Genomic DNA, 16,512 nt, shown 5'->3' with positions numbered 1-16,512 from the left:
AGAAAGGTGAATTTGAGGAGTGGCAAAAAAAATTCATATTTAAACTTATTCATGGAGCAGCATGAAACAATATATTTGGAGGTAAGAAGCCAAGAAATGTCTACATTTATCTGTGGAAAGGTGATGATAGGAGCCATGTGAGAGGATGAGAGAATCTAAGGGGAGGAATGGTGACTGTGAAGAAGGGCAGAGCCTTGGGTTCTGTCTACATTTGAAGGATAAGTGGAGGAAGAAGAAAGAGCTAAAGAAACTGAACTGAATGCAAAAAAGATGTATGAGGAAAACTGGAGAGTGTAGTTTCATGATAGCCAAAGGAGGAGAATATTTGAATAAGGGAGAGGGTGTGGTTGCCTCAGCTGCTGTAGAGAGGCTGGTTATTAAGAGAGTGAAGAGTCCACAGAATTTGATGATTAGAAAATCGGTGGTGGGCTTCCCTGGTGGCACAGTGGTTAAGAATCTGCCTGCCAATGCAGGGGACACGGGTTCGAGTCCTGGTCCGGGAAGATCCCACATGCTGCAGAGCAACTAAGCCTGTGTGCCACAACTACTGAGCCTGCACTCTAGAGCCCGTGAGCCACAACTACTGAGCCCACGTGCCACAACTACTGAAGCCTGCGCACCTAGAGCCCGTGCTCCGCAAGAAGAGAAGCCACTGCAATGAGAAGCCCGCCCACCACAACGTAGAGTAGCCCCCGCTCACCACAACTAGAGAAAGCCTGTGCGCATCAACAAAGACCCAACACAGCCAAAAATAAATAAATAAATTTATTTTTTTAAAAAAGTTACTTTCAAAAAAAAAAAATCTGTGGTGACCTTATTGAAAAGCAGCTTCAGTAGAGTTGTGGGTCAGAGGCTAGATTGTAATCAATTTAGGAATGACTCAATGGTGAGAAATAGTAGATGATTCTTTCCTGTAGTTTGTAATGAAAAGAAGAGAGAGAAAAGGAGAGTTTAAGGGAAACACCGGCAGAGTGTAGGTTTTTGTTTTGTTTTCTTACCTTAATAGTGACATTTGAGTGTATTTTTACAAGAGAGGGGGAAGTTATCAATGTTGTAGAAAAGATTGAAAAATCAAAAAAGGGGCGATATGATAGGAAATGTGTTGGAGATGGAAAAGGTGCTGAATTTATAGTCAAGAAGCTAGTGTTCATATGCTGGCTCTGCCACTGTCCCGGTTTATGTTTATAGGCAAATCATTTAGCATGTTGTGGTCCCAATTTTACTCATCTGTCCAGTCAGAATAATCACATTTACTATATATATCTTAAAGAATTGGTGTAAAAATCGAATAAATAATATTTGCAGAAGTGCAATTAGGAATGAATATACATCATATATCAGGGTGCACAACTGTGATAAGTGGTCATTAATATTGATTCCTTTTTTCTTTGGAATAGATATTATTAGTAAGAGTGATAGTGACTGTATGGACACAGTTCCAGAGGGTGGGTTCAAAGGTACCGATGTAGTTTCTCCTTGAAAATGTGTTTAGACATAACTTCCTCCAAAACAGAAGGGAAGAGGAAGATAAAGGGAAAGTTTGAAGGAGAAACTTGAAGGATGTGATTATAGAATATTCAGGGCTTTTTAAAATTCCAAATAGGTAAAATTCAAATTCAAATGACAGATCAGTTATTTGTAAGGAGCCTGAACAAATGTGGGGATACCATTACTCTTATATCTTATATCGCTAGCACGAGCTTACAGAAAATTGTTTTATCTTCAATTTTTTCTCAGGAGGTTCAATTTTTGGTCCACTCTTCATTCTGTGAGTTCTTATATCATCTATGAAACTTGTTTGGAGTTTCTCTAACAATGTTATCCAAGAATACTAGGGCAGTATTTCTCAACCAAGGATAGTTCTACATACATGAACATGACTCTGGCCAACAAGGGTGTTTACAAATATGGAGGGACAGTTTCAAGGGTCACAATAACTAGAATGCTGTTGGCATTTTGTGGAAGGGGGCTACAGTTATTAAATATCCTTCAGTTCATAAAACAGTCCTACACATTTGCTAGAGACTGTGGGGAACAAAACATTAAAAAACAATTTTGCTTTAAAGCAATATGTATGTAGTTTCATTGTGGATGCAAGACATACATACTAAAGATTCTGTAACAGTAGAAGATACTGCTGAAGTATGTAAAATAAGTGGGAAGGATAATGGAATTATTGATAACAGGGACCATACCCATTCCAGATTTTCCTGGCTCCTAACCTACTGCCTGGAAAATCACAGGTCTCTAATAAATATATATTGAATGAATAAATGAATGGATGAATGAATATATGATCTAGGATTTGAGAAGAGAGGTGTCAAAGGGAGTAGTGTGCTGCAGTGACAAGAGCACAGAATTGGGAATCAAGAAGGAGGCTTGGGGTTCTGGTCATTATTTGCCCACTGGCTCTGTAATTTTAAATAAATCATTAAATTTCTAAGTCTTGATTTCCTCATCTATAGACAAGACCATTGTACTAGATTATTTCTAAGAAAATTTCCAACTCTAAAATTCAGTGGTTCTATGAATTAGGGACAGTTATGTATAGGAGATGAAGTTGGAATTGGGTGTTAAAGGGTAGAGCAAAAAGAGTCAATACTTGGAAGGGAAGGCAGTGTAAGCCTTGTCATCATAGAGTAAGTCTGAATGTTCAACATCTTCTGGAGAGGAGAGTTCTTGTTTGGAAGTAATGACTGGCAAGTTTGGGGCAATGATTGTGGTAGCCTTTGAGATTTAGGCTAACAAGGTGAATTTAATCCTGTAGATAATTGATTTGGCTTTTGCTCGACTCTGTCCAGTTTTAGAGTAGCATCATTGCTTCAGGTCCTTCTCACTGTGTTCTCCCTGCCAGATTAGCCAAAATTGGTCATAAACCCTTTGACACTACAGTTGGAACTGTTGACCTTTGTCTGTGGAACAACTTTAGCCCTGTATGTTATTCTCCTAGGCCAGAGTTACTCAAAGTGTAGTCTACTGATGATAACTTCCAAATCTCCTAGGATGTGTGTTAAAGATGCAGATTCTCAGGTCCTACCCAGACAGGCTGAGGCTGAGTTTCTAAGGGGTGCTAGCCAAGAATCCACATTTAAAACAAGTGAATCGGGTGAGTCTTATGTACAGAGCTGGCTTCATGGGCGTGTGACCTGTGCAATCACACAGGGCCCCACACTCAGAAGGGTCCTGCACTTGGTTTAATGCTCTGCTGTTGCTCTCTTGAGATTGTTAAACATTTTGAATAAGGTGTCTGCTTTTTGATTTTGCACTGGGCTCCACAAATTCTATAGTCAGTACCACTTATGAGAAGTGCTAAAGTTTGAGAACTACGACCTTAGCTCAGTCCTTATGTATTCCCAAATTCCTTCCCATTCTCATTGGTCTTTGTCATAGTGTGCCTAGTGTGACTTTTACAAAACAGATGGGGATTGTCACATCAGGCAGTTGTAAATGTTGAAATGGTTTTTGGTAGAAATTCAAATGACAGAAGGTATGTTTTTTTTGAAAAAAGTTTAATAGCATTGTGGTTTGTAGAAAATAAAGACTGGAGGTTGGGAGGCAATTTAGGAGATGATTGTAATAAATCATACCTGAAAAGATGAGAGTTTGAAAAAGAAAGGTAGTTGGAATGGAAAGAAAGTAATGAGTTTCAAAACAAAAACAAAGGAATTCATAGCACTTGGTAATTGATTAGTTATATGCCCAGAAGAGTTCCCAAGCCTTGGGGCCAGGTGAATGAAATAGGCATGTTATGAGAGGCATTTGGGTGTGGAAGGAAAAAGACATTTCATTTTTGATACATAGCATTTGGTGGCAGGTAATCCAGGTAGAAAGGCCCAGTGGGAAATTACAGGTAATCCAGGTAGAAAGGCCCAGTTGGATATTACAAATTAGAGCTAACGGTTTGATGCAGAAATTAAAGCCTGGAGCATCTTCAAAAAAGAGATAACACTTGAAGCCGTGAGAGTACACCTACTGGACTGAAAAGATGTCGAAGTGTAAAGAAAGTGAAACACTAAATAGACATCTTTTGCTATCTGTAGGTAGAAGATAGGAGAAGTGCTGTAAGGGGGAAAGGAAGAAGTCGACATGGATACTTTAGGAATCTTACATTTGTTTCAGCTCAGAGTCAGTGGAATAGACTGGATAGCTACATGCTCTTTTTGGCTTCGTGGCCCTGTGAGTCTATCACACTGCACAGGTATAATTATTACTATATGGCTGAGTAAACCCAATTCATTCAAGATGTTAATATTTCTCTGGTCATCTCCAGTGATGCATAACGACATCATTTGTCAGTATCTGTTATACTGCAGCTTGCCTTAAGAGACTGTTCAAAGGAGCAAGAAAATCCTGCGTAGAAGAGGTGATTTGTTACCTTAAATCTCAAAAGAATGCACACTGGGAATGTGGAGAATGCTACTTAAAAATAGGGTAGAATGTTGACTGGGTAATGCACTTGCTTTGATTATGTCATGATATTGTTCAGACTTAAAAGAATGAGTGTACTTTTTGTTAGAAGAAATAGGCTACGGGTTGTCTAATCCATTATGGTGGAGATTTTCATCAGAAGTTTGTTTTGAAATTGCTGTCACACATTTAATTGTTGGAATTCACAGAATCTCATGCTATCCCCACCCACCACCACGTCCAACAAGGTAAGTTTTTTTTAAAATAGGATCATTGATCCTGTAGACATTTTTGCACGTTAGCTTGAAAACACTGGTCATGGCAGAAAGGAAGCCAGACTTAAAAATAAAATAATCAGTTTTCATTTATAATTTGAGCTATGTCTGTTACACAGAGAAACAGGTAAATTACATGAAACCTTTTCTGTTATGAGAACAGATAGAGCACTTTAATAATACTTCGCAAATCTTGAAAAGAGCTCCTGACAATAATACATCATCTATGGAAGCTGTGTGAAGCAAAAAATTAATGCCTGCCTAATCCATGCCAGTCTTTTGTCCCAAAGCTAAAATTAACAAAGACCATCCAACCCTCTACCTTGACCAATAAGAAGAAAGCCCTAATATGTGCTTTAATTAATGTTCAGTGTATGTAATTAGCACAATAGATGATCTACCACTTACCTTCGGAAATAAAGAAAACTCCTCTCTTAACTAGTCTCATTATAAAATGTCCCTAATATTTTTATTCTTCACAAAGACTTATTTTCAGTATAAGAAATCTAGTATGCTGAAATATGAAAAATATATTCTTTATCTAAGCAATAAAAAGCCTTTGAGAATTTATAGCTGCTTTGAAAAAGCTACTGAACAGTGCACAGGGAAAAGTTTCAATTATTTTTAAGTCCTGTGAGGAAATGTATTGTTAAGTTGTAAGCAAAACTGTCAGCAGTCTCATGATGCCTCAACACAGTGGGCAACCACTTGAATTAATATTTTAATTTGCCTTGTTCTTATTAGAGGACATGTGGCAGGTTTCCATCTTGGCTGTGAAATACTCTGATTTTAATTTTGGTAAAATCCTTAGCAGTCGTCTCATGCTGTATTTGATGGGAGGCTAACATTCCATTATGCAACATTCCATTAACAAGGTTTCTTCAATGAGTATGAGGTTTTAAAATGAAATTTGCATACCTGCCATGCAGTGATTCAACAGTCAGTCTCATTGCTTCTTTATTACTGTGAAACACGATGCAGATTAGTGAAAGCATTTGGTTCTACATCTTTATGGTTTCTCCACTGGTAGATATGTTTGGATAGATCCGTTATTATGCTAATTTCCTTGTGTTATCTTTGGTTGCCTGAGACCATGGGACAAGAAATTTCACAAATTTTGGAAAATAATAACATGATTCTCAGCAAGGCAATCACAGGGACACATTCAGCTGTGAAATTTGTCTTGAACTATACAAATACTTCCATGTTTGTCTAGCATCAGGATCACTGAAAGGAAGGAGAATGAAAGATGTCCACTTAATGATAATGTGTAATTTTTGCTATTTGAGTAACACTACCTTATCCTTAAATTTGAAGGCTATAAGAGAAACTGCAAGATATTAGCAAGAGGAAAGACTAGAAGAACATCACATAGTAGAGCAGACTGATAGGGAGAAGTTAGAAGAAAGGAGGAAGTGACGTTAACCTCAGAGTGGATGGATTAGTGTTTAGATTAGAGCCATGTCTGTGAAAATGTAAAACCAGTGGTAAGTCCAGGAAATTCATAGAGCTAATTATAGAGGTTTCAAAGATGATTCCTGGGCAACCAGTCACCATCAGGAGTAATGCTGAGAGTGATGAGGAATTTGGGGATGTTGTGGAAACATTCTGATCACAGTCTAATTTTAGGTCATAGAAGATAATTCAAGGAAAAAATCTTACGGACAATCAGAATCAAGGGAGTAAAAATGGATGGGGAGGGTGAGATGCAGATTCACTGTATGCAGGTGAAACCGAAGCTATGAAAACAGAAACGCAGTCTGTTGGAGTGAATGTAAAGAGACTAGGTCAACCTCACCTCTTAAACTTTTTGAGGAGCTTGAGGGAAGAATAGTCTATGTGGGAGGGAGCATTACTAGAAGAAGCCTTTGGATGTGCCACTTTAGAGTTTCTTGTAGTGCCATCTGCTGTCCACAGAGAGCTCCGTACTGTGGTAACTATTGTTTTGATTACTGTACTTTATTGATAAATAGTGAGTGAAATAAAATAATGGAGTGCATTCATTCCCCAGCAACTAGGATGCAAGCGTATTATTATAAAAGGCTTGAAGGTACTCAGAAGTCCCTGGCCACTTATGTAGTTAATTCAAACAACGTGACTCTTTTTTTGCTAAGCCATCACTCTCTCTGACAAAAAATCATTGCAATAAAAATCTATCTTTCCAGGCAATGAAAATGAGCAGGGCAGTTTTCATAATGGCTCCAGTAATAGCAGTGGACTACAGGATTTAAGCAGTCCTTTTAGAGTGAATAACTAGGAACAAAATGAATGAAACTGATGTATAAATGTGGCTTATGTACTTATATATGTTTGTGTGTATATCAACTACATTTTAATCTGTAGAAAGAGGAGCACCCTTTACAAATTGTTTATTGAATGACTGATGCAAATCTCCTAAACCACCTCCTTTTTTGCTGTTACTTAAATAAGACTGTCGTAAAAGAATATGTTCCAGAAAGTCATGCACTTTAGGAACAGAATGAGTAGGTAGGCTAATTTATATTTTAAATAAATGACTGTGGGGAAAGAAAACTTCCTTGGATTTCTTGTTGCTCCTGTAAATATCTCCAGCCTTCTGACACAAAAGACATGTATATTATATAGAGATCGAGCATGTTTGCTTTCACTTCCCCTAGGAACATTTTACTGTTCATATACCATGAGAAGTAGATCTGTAGCCACTTGTGTAGCTGATTGCTCTGATTCAAGGGGGACAAATGGTTACAGTCCAAATGAAGTCCATAGGTGAAGCCCTGAGGTGCCAGAAAGCCTGGAGCTCCATCTTCCTAAGCATTTCCCATGTTTTTCCCTTGAAGACATCTTTAGAACTTAAAAACTGGAAGCACCTAAGGTTTATCTGACTCTTGGAAAGATATGTTTATATTCCTAAAGATTAACGCGAGAATCTAGGCTCATTTCCATTTCAGCTCAAAGGAGCAAAAGTTTTTTGTCCACCCTCTCTTTTCATGAGGAAAGGGATGACATCTTTCTTCTGCATATAAATGGAGAAAATCCATTGTTTGCCATCATTTACCTATGAAATATCTGCTGCTTGAGTAGGAAATTTGACGTGGTTCTCATGGTATCATCCTAAGGGTAAGGTTGGGGGTAAGGAGGAGGAACATGCTTAGTATTAACTGTAAGGTAATTAATGAGAAATCTGTCTCTGATCCAGAACACCTCGTTTGAGCATTAATAAAGATGAATAGATAAAACCAACAGACTGCATGGTCAAATTGACTTTTGCAAATGGATAACACCACAGGCACAGTCTTTTGAGACTTTCCAGATTTAATATTAGGCACTGTCCTAGGTATTATAGCACCCTATGTAATTGTAGTGGTTTGTGAGTAGCTCCTGTAGTGACAGAAATTGGTGGAGCTTACTGTATACCACAGAAAGACAGGCTTGATAGAAGCTATGGTGTAGCCTTTATCATTTTATCCACAAAATTTCTGCTAAAACAAGAAATTTAAAAATCAACTAGTTGACTGAACCGGACAACTATTCCAGAAATGCCAGAGGCCATTTTCCCCCAAATACAGAAAGATGATTGTGGATAGTTTTTTACCTCAGGTTTTAAGTTTACTTCATTAAGCATGCACTCAACCTCAGTGTCTTGAAGCTTTGTAATGTAAATGTACTTCTGTGTGTATAATAGAGTCTATCATTTACTAGTTTATATATTTATATAGAACTTATAGATAATTAACACTTTACAGTTTATAAATTGCTTTGAAATTGATTAGCACATTAAGTCCTTGTGACAGATATAGGAGGTGGGCATTGATTCCCATTTCGAAGACGGAGAAACTGAGCTAAGTGAGGTGACAAGGCTTACCAAAGTGACAGTTGGAAAGCATGGCCTGAGTCCAGGATTTCATACTCCAAGTCTATATTTGTTTCAATCACAGAACAGCTAGTTATCAGTTTCTCAGAAAATTCTTAAATATTATGGTAGCTTATGGAAATATTTTTGGAAGCATTTATATATGCAGACTAAAAAACGCAATATAATTTAAGATTCTGATGAGAATAGATGGTTTAAAAAATGTTAAGCAACTCTTTTGGCACCTGAGAAGGAGTATCCTCAGAATAGGTATTCCAATGAACTCCATACTAAACTCTAATTAGTACCTTCTGTTGATAGAAACCAGAAAAAAATTGACTTTAGATTTTGAGGTATTCTATTTTTCCCATTTGATCATTGTTAGAGTGAATAATTTGGCTCCTTCTCATGAAAAGTAATTTTCAATGAAAGAAGTTACAAGTTCATGACTTTAGTGAAAGGTTGTTCACTTTACCTTGCTTTTCCACATGTAGACGTATTTTTGATGTATTTGTAGGAGGAGGTGAGCTCCACGTCCTGCTATTCCACCATCTTGATCCTCCTGTTCCACTTTACCTTGCTGTTAAGTCCATTCAGTAGTTTCCATAGCATCAAACGTCATAGAATTGTTAGGATATGTAGGGGATATTGGTTGTGGCCAACCTGTCATTTGTTCGCCATTCCAAGTTTCTGACAGAACCACATTTTGTTTAGGAGTCCTCCAGACGGACATGGAGCTGAAAGATCCTCCTATACTTCCTTCCTCCCCTTTATCCTTCACAGGTGTTCCTCCAACAAATATCTTGCACATACAATTCCACCTTGCTTTCTGCTTCTCAGAGGAGCAAAATGACACAGACATGAATGTAGAAGCATGTAATCCAACTTCCTCTTGGAAGCCTTCCTAGAGCCAGGGAGAAACAAGCTCTGGGATGAAGCAGACATTTTAGGCAGCAGTGGAGAAATGGAAAGGATCTGGTTTCTTGAGGATGCCAGTAAAAGGCTGAATCAACCAACCCTGAATTTGTCTTATTTCTGAACTAAGTCTTATGCAAATTCTACTCATTTCTTTATTGTTTGAGTTTAACTAATGTTTTAGGTTACTTGCAGCCAAAATGGAGAAATTTGTAGAATGCTTAGCACAGTGTATGAACATAGTAATTGAGGAAGTTTACTGTATGGTTAAAAGAGTGGACTCTAGACCCAGGCTGCTTTGTTTCAAACTCCAGATGCACCACTTACTAGGATTCTTATCTTGGGCAGGTAATTTAACTTCACTTTCCTTATTTTAAAAATGGAGCTAATAATAGTAACTACCTCATATGGCCGTTAGAAGGAATAAATTGACATACAAAAGGTTTTGAACAGTGTCAAGCACATAAAAGTATTATATAGGGAGAGACCTTCAAGATGGCAGAGGAGTAAGACGTGGAGATCACCTTCCTCCCCACAAATACATCAGAAATACATCTACATGTGGAACAACTCTTACAGAACACCTACTGAACGCTGGCAGAAGACCTCAGGCTTCCCCAAAGGCAAGAAATGCCCCACATACCTGGGTAAGGCAAAAGAAAAAAGAAAAAGCAGAGACAAAAGAATAGGGATGGGACCTGCACCTCTGGGAGGGAGCTGTGAAGGAGGAAAAGTTTCCACGCACTAGGGAGCCCCTTCACTGGCAGAGACTGGGGTGGGGGGGAGTTTCGGAGCCACGGAGGAGAGCGCCGCAACAGGGGTGCGGAGGGCAAAGCGGAGAGATTCCCGCACAGAGGATCGGTGCCTACCAGCACTCACCAGCCCGAGAGGCTTGTCTGCTCACCCACCAGGGCAGGTGGGGGCTGGGAGCTGAGGCTCTGGCTTCGGAGGTCAGACCCCAGGGAGAGGACTGGGGTTGGCTGTGTGAACACAGCCTGAAGGGGCGGGAGGGAGTCCGGGAAAAAGTCTGGAACTGCCTAAGAGTCAAGAGACCATTGTTTCAGGGTGCGCGAGGAGAGAGGATTCAGAGCACCGCCTAAATGAGCTCCAGAGATGGGTGCGAGCCGCGGCTATCAACGTGGACACCAGAGACAGGCATAAATAAAATAAAATAAAATAAAATGGTCATGAAGAACCTAGGGGAAAGATGGGAATAAAGATGCAGACCTACTAGAGAATGGACTTGAGGATATGGGAAGGGGAAGGGTAAGCTGGGACAAAGTGAGAGAGTGGCATGGACTTATATACACTACCAAACGTAAAATAGATGGCTAGTGGGAAGCAGCCGCATAGCACAGGGAGATCAGCTCGGTGCTTTGTGACCACCTAGAGGGGTGGGGATAGGGAGGGTGGGAGGGAGACGCAAGAGGGAGGAGATATGGGGATATATGTATATGTATAGCTGATTCACTTTGTTATACAGCAGAAACTAACACACCATTGTAAAGCAATTACACTCCAATAAAGATGTTAAAGAAATAGTATTATATAAATATTATTAGTAGTAACAGTAGTAAGTGCTCAATTAATGTTAATAGTAGTTGTTATATTTACAGTATTACTACTGTTATTATTTCAAATATATATGATTAAGTTTCTGTGGAAAATTATAGTTTAAGGAAAGAATAATTACGATTTTGATTTGATCAGCAATAGAAATATTATCATGTTTATTGCATAATTAAAACAGATATTCAGGCATACAGATTAATTGGTAAACGTTTTTTACATTAACAAAATAGCAAGTCTGAGGAATAAAATGATTAAATCACTTCTATTCTGATGATAGGTTTTTACTACCATGTCAAATCAAGCAGATAATTTCAGTCTCAACTCATTTTGTTAGTCTTTCATTCAGATTGGATGATTTCTGTCTATTAACAGCAGATTCATATGGACTATATTTTCTCTAGTCCAGTTATATTTAATATTTGCTGTCAGAATCACAACAAAGGTGGATTAATAGCATTTTCTCTCCTTACTGGAGAATAATTGATTCGCAGTAGAGATTGAGAACACTACAGCCACTTCTTATTTAGCTTGAGTAGGAGTGGCTATTTCTAGAACTACTGGAAGCTCTAAGTTGTCAGTAAAAAGGTTGATGATTTCTCCAAGACAGGCCTCTTAATTTTGGATAAATACTTTTCAGGGCTATTTTTTATGATGTTATTGAATTATGTACTCCTGCCTGCTTCCCACCATTAGACAGTACAACTGCTATGACCTTACACATAGAAAAGTATCAACTCTCTGATTTTGAGCGTAACCTATAATTAATTCATTTTGAATGATGAAATCGTGTATGTGAAGCTCTAGGCTAATATATTTGGATGTTTCTATGTAGTCTATAGATTTTCCCCTTTGTCAAGGTAATTTCTAGTTCATTATTGGTAAGTAATCATGAATAGTGCAAATGTATAGACTTATGACTCAAAAGAATGTATAAGTGTGATTTAGTAGCAATAAAATAAATACATTCAACTCAGTGCATAACAACAAAGAATTTATAAATTAGCAACCTTTAACTTCTATTTGTCTTAATTAAGATAAGGGTATTTAGCCAAGAAAGTATCTGATTAGCCAAAATATGTATCAGTCAAGCTTTCCAGGGAAATGAAAGTAGGTGCTCTATCATTACATATTTTAAAAATTTAATTTGAAATAATTTCAAACTTACAGAATCACTTTAGGAATAGCACAAAGAACTCCAATTATCCTTCACACATATTCACCAGTTGTTAACATTTTGCCACTTTTCCTTAATCATACTTTCTTTTAGATAATAGGCATAATACTATCATCTAGGAATAGTTTATACTCAAATTTTGCCAGTTGCTCCAGTAATGTCCCAATAATGTCCTTTTTAGCAACGCAGGATCACACATTCAGTTGTCATTTGACTTTAGTCTCTAATTAGAATGTTACCTCAGCCCTCTTTGTCTCTTATGATATTGATACTTTCAAAGATTATAGGCCATATGTTTTGTAGAATGTACCTCAGTTTGTATTCATCTTATGTTTCCTCATGTTTAAATTCAGGTTATGCATTTTTGGCAGGAATATCGTAGAAGAAATGTTGTGTCCTTTAAGCTACATCACATTTCCCATCACAGTGATGTTAACTTTGATTTTAAAATGATGTCTGCTGGTTTGCTCCGCTGTTTGTAATTAATAGGTAATTTGTGGAGAAATGCTTCGATACTATGTAAATATAGTATATCATTCTTCATATATCACCCAACAGTATTAGTGACTGTTGATGATTCTTAGAACAAATTATTAGTTTAATGGTTGCAAAATGGTGATTTTCTAATGCCATCATTTTTATCATCACTGGTTTTTGTTTGGTACTAAAGGCATTCAAACATACTTGGCTCTGTGATTTTCCAGTCTCTAGCAGATGCTAAGAAGCAAATAAAAAGAGAGAATGTTCAGAAAAAAAGGAAGCCACACTGACAGCATAAGTGGCAGGTTGTAGAGGAAAAGAGGGAAAAAAATATAATGATAAAATCTAAAAACTTAAAAAGCAGAGCAGTATGTGTGTGCCTCTAAGTTGAACACTTTAGGTCATAGTTTATTTCTCATCTTGAGTGACAGAGGCATAAAAAGTCCCCACTGCAGAGGCAAATACTTGGCTTAGGAAATTACTCTAGACTGTTCTAACCCTTTGCTTTAAAGTTTACTCCACAGTTTTCATCGTGTTGATTTCATGCCCAGAATTTCTCTCTGTTGGATTTGGATGGTTTGTATGACATATTGGTTTAGCCTGTTTCCAAGATGAAACATTTTGAATTTTACCTTGGGCTCCAGGCACTGTATCCCTTAGGTAAATAGTGCCCACCTTGGGCTTCCCTGATGGCTCAGTGGTTAAGAATCCACCTGCCAATGCAGGGGACATGGGTTCAAGCCCTGGTCCAGGAAGATCCCACATGCCGTGGAGCAACTAAGCCCGTGTGCCACAACTACTGAGCCCGCGTGCCTAGAGCCCGTACTCCACAACAAGAGAAGCAACCACAATGAGAAGCCCGCTCACCGCAATGAAGAGTAGCCCCTGCTCGCCACAACTAGAGAAAGACCGCGCACAGCAATGAAAACCCAATGCAGCCAAAAATAAATAAATAAATAAAATAAATAAATTTATTGAAAAAAAATAATGCCCACCTCTGTGCTTGAGATAGGAACTTTCAGCCTAAGCTTCTGTTTCCCTGGCTCTCGCCTACTTGGGAGATGAGATGGGAGAGAACCCTCTGATGTCATTTAGTGAGAGGTTATATAAAATTATACCCTTTAGTAGCTTCTAAGGTCACCTAGAGGTCACTTTTATAGACCAGTATAAGAGTTGACAAATTATGAATTAATTATTAATAATCAATATATTAATATATATTCACTAATGATAAATGATCAGTGAATTAATAGAAAATGACTCTGAGGCATTGAGAAGATATAAACACATGTTCAACATAATTTATTCAATAAATAAGGAAAAAGTGTATCTATGAATAAGCAAAAATAGAATTATTATTTTATATGCTTTTACACTTGAAATATACTTAACACTTTTTGTCATTTTTTTAACTTTTTTTTTATGCAGCAGGTTCTTATTATTTATCTATTTTATAAATATTAGTGTATACATGTCAATCCCAATCTCCCAATTCATCCCACACCCACACCCACCACTTTCCCCCTTGGTGTCCATATGTTTGTTCTTTACATCTGTGTCTCTATTTCTGCCCTGCAAACTGGTTCATCTGTACCATTTTTCTAGATTCCACATATATGCGTTAATATACTATATTTGTTTTTCTCTTTCTGACTTACTTCACTCTGTATGACAGTCTCTACAAATGACCCAATTTCGTTCCTTTTTATGGCTGAGTAATATTCCATTGTATATATGTACCACAACTTCTTTATCCATTCGTCTGTTGATGGGCATTTAGGTTGCTTCCATGACCTGGCTATTGTAAATAGTACTGCAATGAACATTGGGGTGCATGTGTCTTTTTGAATTATGGTTCTCTCTGGGTATATGCCCAGTAGTGGGATTGCTGGGTCATATGGTAATTCTATTTTTAGTTCTTTAAGGAACCTCCATACTGTTCTCCATAGTGGCTGTATCAATTTACATTCCCACCAACAGTGCAAGAGGGTTCCCTTTTCTTCACACCCTCTCCAGCATTTGTTGTTTGTAGATGTTCTGATGATGCCCATTCTAACTGGTGTGAGGTGATACCTCATTGTAGTTTTGATTTGCATTTCTCTAATAATTAGTGATGTTGAGCAGCTTTTCATGTGCTTCTTGGCCATCTGTATGTCTTCTTTGGAGAAATGTCTATTTAGGTCTTCTGCCCATTTTTTGATTGGGTTGTTTGTTTTTTTAATATTGAGCTGCATGAGCTGTTTATATATTTTGGAGATTAATCCTTTGTCCATTGATTCGTTTGCAAATATTTTCTGCCATTCTGAGGGTTGTCTTTTTGTCTTGTTTATGGTTTCCTTTGCTGTGCAAAAGCTTTTAAGTTTCATTAGGTCCCATTTGTTTATTTCTGTTTTTACTTCCATTACTCTAGGAGATGGATCAAAAAAGATCTTGCTGTGATTTATGTCATAGAGTGTTCTGCCTATGTTTTCCTCTAAGAGTTTGATAGTGTCTGGCCTTACATTTAGGTCTCTAATCCATTTTGAGTTTATTTTTGTGTATAGTGTTAGGGAGTGTTCTAATTTCATTCTTTTACATGTAGCTGTCCAGTTTTCCCAGCACCACTTATTGAAGAGGCTGTCTTTTCTCCATTGTATATCCTTGCCTCCTTTGTCATAGATTAGTTGGCCATAGATGTGTGGGTTTATCTCTGGGCTTTCTATCCTGTTCCATTGATCTATGTTTCTTTTTTTTGTGCCAGTACTATATTGTCTTGATTACCTTAGCTTTGTAGTATAGTCTGAAGTCAGGGAGTCTGATTCCTCCACCTCCATTTTTTTCCCTCAAGACTGCTTTGGCTTTGGGGTCTTTTGTGTCTCCATACAAATTTTAAGATTTTTTGTTCTAGTTCTGTGAAAAATGCCATTGGTAATTTGATAGGGATTGCATTGAATCTGTAGATTGCTTTGGGTAGTATAGTGTATTTTTCATTTCAGTTATTGTATTGTTCAGATCTGTTTGTTTGTTCTTTAATTCTCCTAGATCTTTGTTAAACATTTCTTGCATCTTCTCGATCTTTGCCTCCATTCTTTTTCCGAGGTCCTGAATCATCTTCACTATCATTATTCTGAATTCTTTTTCTGGAAGGTTGTCTATCTCCACTTCATTTAATTGTTTATCGGGGGTTTTATCTTGTTCCTTCATCTAGTACATAGTCTTCTGCCTTTTCATTTTGTCTATCTTTCTGTGAATGTGGTTTTTGTTCTACAGGCTGCAGGATTGTAGTTCTTGCTTCTGCTGTCTGCCCTCTGGTGGATGAGCCTATCTAAGAGGCTTGTGCCAGTTTCCTGATGGGAGGGACTGGTGGTGGGTAGAGCTGGGTGCTGCTCTGGTGGGCAGAGCTCAGTAAAACTTTAATTCGCTTGTCTGCTGAAGGGTGGGGCTGGGTTCCTTCCCTGTTGGTTGTTTGGCCTGAGGCGACCCAACACTGGAGCCTACCTGGGCTCTTTGGTGGGGCTAATGGCGGACTCTAGGAGGGCTCACGCCAAGGAGTACTTCCCAGAACTTCTGCTGCCAGTGTCCTTATCCCCACAGTGAGCCACAGCCACTGCCCGCCTCTGCAGGAGACCCTCCAACACCAGCAGGTAGGTCTGGTTCAGTCTCCTATGGGGTCACTGCTCCTTCCCCTGGGTCCCGATGCACACACTACTTTGTGTGTGCCCTCCAAGGGTGGAGTCTTTGTTTTCCCCAGTCCTGTCGAAGTCCTGCAATCAAATCCCACTAGCCTTCAAAGTCTGATTCTCTAGGAATTCCTCCTCCCATTGCCAGACCCCCAGGTTGGGAAGACTGACGTGGGGCTCAGAACCTTCACTCCAGTGGGT

This window comes from Eubalaena glacialis, chromosome X, assembly GCF_028564815.1.
Source record: "Eubalaena glacialis isolate mEubGla1 chromosome X, mEubGla1.1.hap2.+ XY, whole genome shotgun sequence".
NCBI lineage: Eukaryota > Metazoa > Chordata > Mammalia > Artiodactyla > Balaenidae > Eubalaena > Eubalaena glacialis.
This window is presented reverse-complemented; position numbering follows the sequence as displayed.